This window comes from Schistocerca serialis, chromosome 8, assembly GCF_023864345.2.
Source record: "Schistocerca serialis cubense isolate TAMUIC-IGC-003099 chromosome 8, iqSchSeri2.2, whole genome shotgun sequence".
NCBI classification, from domain to species: domain Eukaryota; kingdom Metazoa; phylum Arthropoda; class Insecta; order Orthoptera; family Acrididae; genus Schistocerca; species Schistocerca serialis.
Window position 1 is genome coordinate 183,566,894 of NC_064645.1, and position 12,042 is coordinate 183,578,935.

Consider the following 12,042-nt stretch of genomic DNA (forward strand, 5'->3'; position numbering starts at 1 on the left):
GTTGGCAACGCCTATATACTCGTAGGACAATTATGTGGTGCAGTTGTCAGATCGGTAACTGGTGCTACAATGGCAGATTATCAAGGCTTAAGTGATTTTGAGCGTGTTTTTATAGTCGGCGCTCAAGCGATTGGACACAGCATCTTCGAGGCCACCAAACTCCCAAGACATGAACTTTAATGAGCATACGTGGAATGTCTTGCAACGTGCTGTTCAGAAGAGATTTCCTCCCTCTCGTACTCTTATGGATTTATGGATAGCCCTGCAGGATTTTTTTTTTTTAATGTTCAAATATGTGTGAAATCTTATGGGACTTAACTGCTGAGGTCATCAGTCCTTAAGCTTAGACACTACTTAACCTAAATTATCCTAAGGACAAACACACACACCCATGCCCGAGGGAGGACTCGAACCTCCGCCGGGACAAGCCGCAGAGTCCATGACTGCGGCGCCTTACACCGCGCGGCTGCTGGATTCATGGTGTCAATTCCCTCCAGCACTACTTCAGACATTAGTCGAGTCCATTCCACGTCGTGTTGCGGCGCTTCTGCGTGCTTGCGGTGGCCCTCGCGGTATTAGCCAGATGTATCAGTTTCTTTAGCTCTTCAGTGTAGAATCATTCAGAATGATCAGGTGTTCATTATGCTCGATGAACATGCTACTGATATTCCTATTTTTCAAGACGGCAACTGCAGAGTTTATCAGGATGGAAGAATATGCCGCTGGAATTCGGAACATGCCGTCAGCCGATTACATCTTGATTGTTCAGCAGAATCATGTGTCTAGAACCACAAAGAAAATCTGTGGAACATGGTGGAACAGCGGGTAAAACTCCGACATCAGCATACCCGGAATTTAGAGTAATTTCGCAATCAGATCGTTAGCGAGAGGCTTAACCTTGATGCAACGTTCCTGCACAAGCGTGTGAATTCAGTTCCTGATCGAATGCAGGCGGCTATCAAGTCCAGCCGCGGAGTTACACGTATTAAATGATGCTTGTACTGTAATGATTTCTCTAAGAATGGCTAAGTTTTTGTCTTATGAGCTTTGTTACATGCTTATGTGTATGTATTAATTAACTCTTAATTGAGTTTTGTATTTATATTAAGACGTCGTGTCTAATGTCACCGTAAAAATTATCTGTGGGTGAACTAACAACCAAGCCAGCTTCTTCTTCCCCCACACACGCCGCTGCAGAACGCTACCAGTCGTCTCTCAGCTATGTGTTCCACTTGGCATGCGACGCGCGCACCGGCTGTGCGTGTTTGCAGGCTGCATATCCCGAGGAGAGAGCGAGGTGAGGCAGGTTTCCCCACAGCTCGGTTTCTTTGTGGCGATCAGCTGGTGGCCAGCTTGCTGTGCGTCACAAGGCCGCAGGCAGCCAGCTGTTGTCGACTGACTCACGGCCAGCGCTAGCAGGAAGAGCCGCGCGATAACTACAGTGGGAACTGAACTCGCGCTTCCCGTAAGCCCTCACGAGACAGTTTCTTTGTTTCCTGAGGAAATGTCGGACCGCTTTTACGGGAGCGATGCTATGTACTGCTGGCAAAAAAAATAAAAAAAAGTAAAAAAAAAAAGACATTCAGTTTCACATACACTATTGGCCATCAAAACTGCTACGCCAAGAAGAAATGCAGATGATAAACGGTTATTCATTGGACAAATATATTATACTAGCACTGACATGTGATAACATTTCCACGCAATTTGGGTGCATAGATCCTTAGAAATCAGTACCCAGAACGACCACCTCTGGCCGTAATAACGGCCTTGATACGCCTGGGCACTGAGTCAAACAGAGATTGGATGGCGTGTACAGGTACAGCTGCCCATACAGCTTCAACACGATACGACACTTCATCAAGAGTAGTGACTGACGTATTGTGACGAGCCAGTTGCTCGACCACCACTGACCAGACGTTTTCAATTGGTGAGAGATCTGGCGAATGTGCTGGCCAGGGCAGCAGTCGAACATTTTCTGTATCCAGAAAGGCCCGTACAGGACCTGCAACATGCGGTCGTGCATTATGTTGCTGCTGAAATTTAGGGTTTCGCAAGGATCGAATGAAGGGTACATCCACGGGTCGTAACACATCTGAAATGTAACGTCCAGTGTTCAAAGTGCCGTAAAGGCGAACAAGAGGTGACCGAGACGTGTAACCAATGGCTCACCATACGATGACGCCCGGTGATACGCCAGTATGGCGATGACGAATACACGCTTCCAATGTGCGCTCACCGCGATGTCGCCAAACACGGATGCGACCATCATGATGCTGTAAACAGAACCTAGATTCATCCGAAAAAATGACGTTTTGCCATTCGTGCACCCAGGTTCGTCGTTGAGTACACCATCGCAGGCGCTCCTGTCTGTGATGCAGCGTCAAGGGTAACCGTAGCCACAGTCTCCGAGCTGATAGTCCATGCTGCTGCAAACGTCGTCGAACTGTTCGTGCAGATGGTTGTTGCCATGCAAACGTCCCCATCTGTTGACTCAGGGATCGAGACGTGGTTGCACGATCCGTTACAGCCATGCGGATAAGATGCTTGTCATCTTGACTGCTAGTGATACGAGGCCGTTGGGATCCAGCACCACGTTCCGTATTACCCTCCTGAACCCACTGATTCCATATTCTGCTGACAGTCATTGGATCTCGACCAACGCGAGCAGTAATGTCGCGATACGATAAACCGCAATCGCCATAGGCTACAATCTGACCTTTATCAAAGTCGGAAACGTGATGGTACGCATTTCTCCTCCTTACACGAGGCATCACAACAACGTTTCACCAGGCAACGCCGGTCAACTGCTGTTAGTGTATGAGAAATCGGTTGGAAATTTGCCTCATGTCAGCACGTTGTAGGTGTCGCCACCGGCGCCAACCTTGTGTGAATGCTCTGAAAAGCTAATCATTTGCATATCACAGCATCTTCTTCCGGTCGGTTAAATTTCGCGTTTGTAGCACATCGTAGTGGTGTAGCAATTTTAATGGTCAGTAGTGTATTTTCATACTGCCGTATTACCGCTGACAGGCACTAGGCGGTGGCTCTCGAATCACAGGAAATCGGTTCGAGTCCTGGTGAAGAATGAGATTTTTAAGCCTCGAGACTTCCCTCGCGCTGTTCGAGAGAAATAGGAATACGCTACGTTACTGGAACAGCGGGAATCGTGCACCACCCTCTACCTCTTTTTCATTCCGAATTCGTCCAAAACAATACAAAAATAAAAGCCCACATATTACGGAAAACGCAGTTTAGGCAACTGGAGCCCAAGACAGCGTGACACTACCGTCATGTTTACGTCCTAGAGAGAGAGAGAGAGAGAGAGAGAGAGAGAGAGAGAGAGAGAGAGAGATAACTGCAGCGTTCTTATAAGTGGCAAACTGTGCCACAGAGCAAACATATCAAAAATAGATGGCATCGTAAAAGACAGGTCGCTTAATTTAGTTCTCTAACTGTCACTCGACCTCGTCCCTGGCAAGCAGTTCTGTTGGTCAATCACCTTATCCCGTTACTTTTATGTGGTTCATTTTGACTTTGTTCGTGAATTCCTGCTGCTTTACAGCTCAGTATATAGTACTTGCCTACCCTCGCCCCACATATGAGTAACAGTAAAGAGCAATGATCGATGCATAGCACAGTTGGTGGTGCAAGTCACTTTTGTGTTCACCGAAACTGAATTGACCCTAGAACACAAAGCTAATACGTAATATCTAATGTCTAAATTTCTTCGACTAGTTTGTTCGTGATGAAGAAGCCACGAAAAATATTAACTTTATTGAAGTAAAAAAGGCGTAGGTCACCTTGATGTATTTTCTGTCATGTCGATCACTGTAGTAACAATAACTTTCGCTTCGCCCGACGGTACTTCTAGCACAGCGTTCTTTTTCAAGAGTTAGCAGACGCAGTGTAGTGTGTCTGAATCCATGAGACGTCTACAACAACCTTTGGCTTTGTAACGGACTTGATGAACTATTCTGTTTAATTACATTCGAGTAACAACGTTTGATAACAAATGAAGCAGCGTAACTGCCTATAGCTTTATTTTCAAAGCGACAGCTCACGGTATTGTATTTGACTGTAAAGCATAATGATTTTTTCCTGTTTTATTTCAGATATTTCGTGTTGAAATACATGTCCTTCGGGCTCTTTTATTGCGGTACTTTTCAAAGCACATAACAGTTGGTGACAAATTTCAGTAACCCATATCAGACATTAATAGTACAGGTAAAAAATAAAATGCTTATTGGCCAATTGCCAAAGAAGGTATATTGAAAGGTAAACTCTAACCTAAAATGGTGTTATATGATTTCCTTGCAGAAGGAAAATTATTCTGTAGTTTAAAATCTTATCTGCAATGGGTTTATTATGCTAGAGCTAAGAAACAAGGACGGGAATTTAATGTCCGTAGACGACAGTGTCGTTGAAGTAATAATCGGTGAAGTAATAGCACTACCTCATCTTGGATAAGAACTGTGATGGGAATCGGCTACGGCCTTGAAAGTGTGCTAGAGAAACGAAAATAACAACTCCTGGATTTGGTTTGGAGCTTTCTTCTTGAGAATAAGTCCACTGTCTTCTCACATCCTATATCGGCCAGTAAACGGTTACCGGGACATGAATAATGTTTCTGTTATTGCCTATAAGATAAAGTGAACAGACGTCCCGTTTTGTCCGGGACAGTTCCGATTTCTGGAGTCCAGTACTCTTGTCCCCATCGGTTTCCGCTAGGACGCTAAATGTTCTGGTTTTTAAAAATCACATCAAATTCTCGATCGTGATAACGATGATGACTTGTTCCAAGAGTATATTAACGTGCAGCAGCCGGCCCGTGTGGCCGAGCGGTTCTAGGCACTTCAGTCCGGAACCGTGCTACCGCTACGTCGCAAGTTCGAATCCTGCCTCGGGCATGGATGTGTGTGATGTCCTTATGTTAGTTAGGTTTAAGTAGTTCTAAGTTCTAGGGGACTGATGACCTCAGATGTTAAGTCCTATAGTGCTTAGAGCCATTTGAACCATTTATTAACGTGCAGCAGTTCGTTACATGTCAGTAAATAGAGAAATGAAGCACAGAAAAAACTGTCACTGATATGCACTGGCTACAAATGTTCAAGCACTTCACATCCAAACATATTCTGAAAATATTTCTAAGATTCTGGAATTTTCTTTACATCTTCCGGTACAAAAGCAGCAGTCGAGAGTGTCTTTTATTTGATGAATAAGATATAAACATCTGCTGGATCAAATTCATTCGTCACAGAGGTACAGTGGTGTGAACAACTGAGTATTAAAAGCTGTGTGTCGTTACCTAAGCAAGTGTTGTGTCCTGATTACTAATTTTTAAGAATGAAGAGTATTGTAATTATACGATAACTGTGAATGTGTCTTTGTTTTAGGTTGTGTTTGTTTTATCGTTTGGCTTAAATAATGTATAACAACTAAAGAACACTGTTGCATTTTGAGCGGTGGACAGTTATAAAACTGGTCTCACCTTCGACTCCCAGAAATATGGTCACCTTATGTAAGACCTACAGAGCGAACGAGACGTCCCGCCTCAGTGAGACTAGTAAGACAGAACGAAGTGTGTGTGGCTGTGTATGTTTGTGTGTGTGACAAAGACAGAAAGAAAGAGAGAGGTTGGGGGGGAAGATGTAGTGTTGCTCAGTAGTCCGAAGCCTGGTCTACGCTTAATGTTTTGTCATCATTCTTGCATGATCATACCATCAGACCGACGATTAACAATGAAGATGGTGGGTAACCTTTTAAACTAAAAAAAAGTGCTCGAATGAGCAAATCAAAGATAAAAATAATGCTCATTTAATTTTTTGAGAGTAGGAGTATTGTGCATAAAGAATTTGTTCTTCCAGGACAAACTGTCCACCAAATATTTTACAAATATTTCCTTGAAAGGATCACGAAAAGGGAGAATTGAATGAGACCGAACGTTGCAGCCAAGGGGATACTGCATCATAACATCATTCCCTGTCATACGGCCGCTACGCTCTCAGAAGTTTTGAACTCAAAAGATATTCCTGCAGTTCCACAGCTTCCCTATTCAGTCTGTATGACTCTTCGTGAATTCTTTCTTTTCCGGATATTGAAAAAGTCTTAAAAGGACTTCATTTTGGAACTCTGGAGAACATTCAAAAGAATGGAACCCGATGTGTTAAAGGTCATACCGGTTGAAGCCTTGCAGCGCTGCTACCAAGACCGGGACTGACTGCAGATGTGTAGCTGCCGAAGCGAAGTATTTGAAGGGGACAATATTGTCTGAAGAAAAATAAACTCTTTGGTAGATAAAAAATCGGTTTCCTTACTTTTCTCACACGCAACTGAAGAAGTTGTCTAAATATTCTGTAGAGAAAATGACAACTTGGCTGAAAAACCCGCAAACATGCGAACCTTCAATTCGCGGAAGAAGCCCGAAGGTCCTGTCAACAGCCCTCTGAAAGTGTGGCGAATCCTTGTTGCTTATGGCCTACTGGTAGTACTACTCGATGTCCCTAGCGGAAGGGGCATGCTAGATGGAGAAACAGACATGTTGTCCTTCGAGACAACGAGACGATTCACCAATGCAGGTAGCTAGTGACGCAAGTGTAGTCGCGAGAGGTGAGGACGCAAATTCACATACTGAAGGAATTTAACAAGTTCGTCAAGGAATTACGCTTTCCCACAATATTTTACATTTTCCTGTAAATTCGTGCGTGTAGCTGGGTATAGATACACTGCTACACATAGACGGCTAAATATTTTAGCGCTACTTGGCAGTTGGCACTACATTAAATCATTGCATTGTTATAGGTCATCACATTTGAAGGCAAAATTACTTTGTTCTTAAAGCATAAAGTTGGCGTTGTTCAAATGCCACGGAGTAACTGATAAGATACGGGCATTTTTAGAGGCCAAACAAGAATCGACATAAGGAATCATTTTGGTATCCTTATAACATTATTGAATATCAATAAAGATAAATCAAGGTAGTTGAATTAAACCAGACAACGTTGAAAGTATTAGATTAGGAACTGAGGCTCTAAAAGTAGATGAGTTTCATTATTTTGGCAGCAATATAATAGACGGTGGACGAATTAGAGAGGATATAAAATGTAGACTGGCAATAGCATGAGAAGTGTTTCTAAAAAAGAGCGCTGTGTTAAGATCTAATACAAATCCTGAAGGTATTTGTCTGCAGTGTAGCCTTTTATGGCTGTGAAACGTGGATGATAAACAATACAGACAGGATATGGATAGAGCTTTTGAAATATAGTGTTACAGAAGAATACTGAAGATTTGATGGGTTGATCCGTTAAATAATAAAGATTCACTGAATCGAATTTGACGTAAAAGTCATAACATGACTAAAAGGACACATCTTGGGACACGAAGGAACTGTCAGTTTGATGACGGTGGGAAGTGTTTGTGCGTGTGAGCGGAAGGGTTGAGGAGGGGGAGGGGAGGGGAGTCGTGAGTGGGAAGGAGGGTGAAAGGTCAACACTGCAGTGGTAGACCAAAGCTTCGTTACAAGAAGCAGGTTCAAGTGGATGTGGATTGCAATTGTTACGCAGAGATAAGGAAGCTTTCATATTATAGAGTACGATGGAAAACTGCATTAAACCAGGCTTCGGACTTCGGACTAAAGATTACAACTCATAGTTTTAATACATGTACTTTCGTTTTGCGCTACATGTAGACCTGATTATGTTTCTTAAAGTGAGGGATACCGATTACGTTGCTCCTCAGGCGATGGAATTGACTACAATTTATGATCCATCCATGAGTTGCTGGTGCAGATGATCTGTAGCTTGGCTCGCGTGCTCATTTAGGAGCAACGGAAAGTTTGGCGCCACTAAGCCTGCAAACCGGTCAGAAGGAACTGGCTGGACGACAAGGCGCTGTGGGACGAGTCTGCTCAACGGATCGCGCTAAGTGCTACCCGGATATAACCAGCTACGTCAGTCGGTGTCCAGTGGACACATCAAATATTCATAGAGCCTTTAGTGCTGTTCAAATTTCAAGCTAACTACAAAAAACTCGAGATTCACCTTTCGGAAGCTATTTGGCCTGTTTGTCGTCACATTAGTAGTGTAGCTAATTCACCAGAGAAAGCACTCAGACAGAATTAATACAACAGTTTCTGGAGTGGTCATGAGTTCATCCTAGTACATTCTCTGTTATTTATGGAACGCTATTTCGGTGTCACTCTGATTACGAATGTCTGATTTGACATAAAGCTCGTAAGGCGTAGTTGAGATTGTGCATAAACTCCATTTCAGTACCATGAGTTATTTCTGGCGCAGTGAAGTTAACTCTTTAGAAGCTGAAGGAATCCCTAAAGGATACACTGAAATTTCTAATGTGTAAAACACATCATGCGAAGAATGTTTCGTTCGGGTAGTCCTTTATATGAGGCGTGATGATCATTGGTATCTCCAGTATTAGACCCCAGAGACACTTGTACAAATCGAGGAATAAAATTCGCCAGCAGTTGCTACCACTCCACTTTCTCCATTCCAAAAACATACCCAGATTTCTCCAATCTATTACCTGTGTCCTTATATCCACGAACGACAGTTGACTTGGAGGACAAATACTCGTACTTAGTTCACGTATATACGGATGTATCCCAAACATTATTCAGTATCTGTTAAATAGTACATCTTCTATTGCCCTTTGGCGTAAATTGTTGAAAAATTCAAAAAGCAGAACCATCAGTATTCCTCTCAGAGCAGCTACTACATACGCTATCAGATTCATAATGAGTATACAAAAGGTTAAAACTAAACTCAGCCCGAACAGGCCATGATGGCCCAACGGTATCGATCTGCCGCCGTGTCATCATTAGACTTCACTGGAAGCGGATATGGAGGGACATGTGGTCAGCACACCGCTCTCCCGGGCATTATGTTTTCGTGACTCGAATACAAACAATTAAGCGGTTAATAATAATTAACTCTAAGAGACCCAGATGCTGTATGTTATTTAGACTGTAGCCGATGATCTTGTACATATACTGTGGATATAACACGAGTATCGCCAAGCAAGAACAATGTTAGCTTAATGTGGTCTCCAACACTGTTTTTTTGCAAAGATGTCTTAGGAAGCAACAGTGATTAAAAGTACTTAACATAATGAACGATATAATATTCCCAAATGTCGTACAGTTACAATACCACACTATTTTAGTAATAAAGAACTGTAACACATGCCTAAAATTAGCCTCTAATACTTTTTGTAGCGTTCCATATCAGCTAGGAAACTCAAAATCCAGAAACTTATCTAGGTCAAGAGGAATGGAGCACTACAAAAATTATTACGGGCCGTTAACAGACAAGTATTCATCACTACATTACTTAAAGAGTGTGGCATTACAGTTGTACGACACTCGGAAATTTTATAAGTAGCGCAGCAGTTTTTAAATCACGATTGCTCCCGAACCACCTTTAGAGACGATTTATCATAAATTTGAAGAACCATTATCGTTGTTCCTGTCTCTTTATTATTTGTTTACTTGTTGTGCGATAATTTCAGCATATTGTATTCAAATGATATTTCTCGTAAAAATATCATCTGCTATAGTTTGACGCATTTCACACAAGCTTGCAAACCTACCGACTGAAGCTTGCACCTTTCTTCTGATAACTTCAGGATTCATTAACTCCTGACTACAACAGAAAATCGCAGTCATGAGGATAAGAAAAGCTGCTATATAGAGGCTGTTTCGTTTCTGAAGAGCCATTTTTTTCTTTTGTTAAGGAGAATATTTGGTACAAAAATAGATTTGTTTAAAGTGTAGTATCTTGATCTAAAAATTGGGCTACATAGGTGTGTGAGTAATGCAACAAAAAAATATGTAAGTGTAAGAGTTCTAAATGATCACTGTTGTGCGTAAATGTTTTTCAGTGTTGACGAGAACGTTTTTTCTTGTTTTTATTTAGAGCAAACGTTTCCGAGAAGTAAGTAGCTCTTAGCGATACGTCGGGAAAATAAGGCAGTTGTAAAATACACGCGAGGACATCCTGCCCTCATTACGCACTGGACGCAATTACCTCATCAGTTTCACTAATAAAGCAACCCTCTTTCCATTCACTTGCAAGGATAATGATTCAGCGAGACTTCGAAGAACCTTAGCACTAGTACAACAAGTAGCTCGGGAGGATATTCCCCATACTCCACGAACACAGCGCACGTAATGTTAACGATTTTCAACATGCATAAAAAGACGTTTCAGATTCATATACTTGTATTAGAACAGATATTCAGTTTGGAAGGACAACTCAGATTTACAAATACATACATACATACTGTATCTCAACTCCCAGGGATATTGTAACCCCTGATTAACCGTACAACCGTTTTCTGACGTATCTGCCACGCCTCCGAAAATATTCGCTGTATTTTCCTTTTACAAACTTCTGTAGTGGTCCGAAAGAGTTTGTGTCTTTTCAGGGCACATTTTCGTCTTCTGTAATGACTCTGCCCAGGCTTACGTGTTTTATTTGCCCAGACCTTCATGTGTTCCCTATTGTGCCTGCCCAGGATTCGTTGTTATCTTAGGAGAGTGTTACAGGCATCAGTTCTTTTATGTTTGAGTCCGCTTCCCTTGTTTGAGATTCGATAGCAAGAAGTTGAGCATGTGATATTCATAAATATAAGACAGTCTACCGTTATTATGTTACCTCATGCGAACGTATAGCAGTGCAGTTTTGCGCCATTCCATATTACATCTACGACGAGGGTACAGCAGCATATTTTTCCGTCTTGCCATATCGGGTCAAATACTTCCACTTCCATCTATTAAAACTGAAAGGCGAGTTAACTCTTATCCACGACTTAGGATCCGATATGTTTTCGTTTGTTACCTTCAATGGACTGTTTTATGGCAATTTATTAAGTACAGTGAGTTGGCGCATTTCGTCTGCGGGAGAAATGTGTTTACTTCGTACATATAGTTCTTCCGCGTCGAGCGGATCGTTTATGTGAAAAATTATCGACCAACAGGGATTCTGTTACGAGAGACGCCATCGTGAATACGTATATGATTCTAATGATAATAACTGTCTATTGTTAGACGGCATTTGCAAAATAGATTGTAACTGAATTATCTGACGAGTAAAGAAAGAGATAAAGAAGCAACTGGTGTAAATTTCAGCAAGAATATACTGATATATTAAAAGGTAATTCTACCAGTCTTAATTGTTTACAGAAGTTTAATTTGCCGAAAGCGAGTTTGTGCCAAGATTCTATATAGTAACTTCGGACATTTGGTTAGTGATGTTTGCTGATGAATGTGCAAGCACAGTCAAGGAAATTCGGGAAGCGTTTTCATGCAATTGACATACGAGGTGTGGCTAGAAAAAAACCGGACTAGTACTGGTGAAACAATAAAACGAATGCAATAAGGCTGAAAGTCGCGGGGCCTGTCACGTGACTCTCGCTCCGCCTACTGCTCGAGTTTCATCTGCCTCCTGCACTCAGTCTGCCCGTGGCGTCTGTTTTAAGTAGTTGACGTTTTGTCTGTGCGTCGGAAAATGTTGAGTGTACAGAAAGAACAGCGTGTTAACATCAAATTTTGTTTCAAACTAGGAAAATCTGCAAGTGAAACGTTTGTAATGTTACAACAAGTGTACGGCGATGATTGTTTATCGCGAACACAAGTGTTTGAGTGGTTTAAACGATTTAAAGATGGCAGCGAAGACACCAGTGATGACACTCGCACTGGCAGACCATTGTCAGCAAAAACTGATGCAAACATTGAAAAAATCGGTAAACTTGTTCGACAAGATCGCCGTTTAACAATCAGAGCAGTGTCTGAGTTAACAGGAGTTGACAAGGAAAGTGTTAGGCGGATTCTTCATGGAAGTTTCAACATGAACAAAGTGTGTTCAAAAATGGTTCCAAAGTGTCTCACAATTGAACAGAAGGAACGCCGAAGAATGATTTGTTCTGACATCCTGGAAAACATTGAAAGTGATCCCACCTTCTTACAAAATGTTATTACTTGCGATGAATCGTGGTTTTTTACTTACGATCCCGAAACTAAACGCC

At 42.1% G+C, this 12,042-nt stretch overlaps 1 protein-coding gene across 1 annotated transcript in view; it reads right to left on the reverse strand.

The window, feature by feature from the left end:
* Window positions 1-12,042, reverse strand: part of LOC126416619 (ATP-binding cassette sub-family G member 1-like) — a 345,855-nt gene that overhangs the window by 192,683 nt on the left and 141,130 nt on the right. The window lies entirely within an intron of this gene.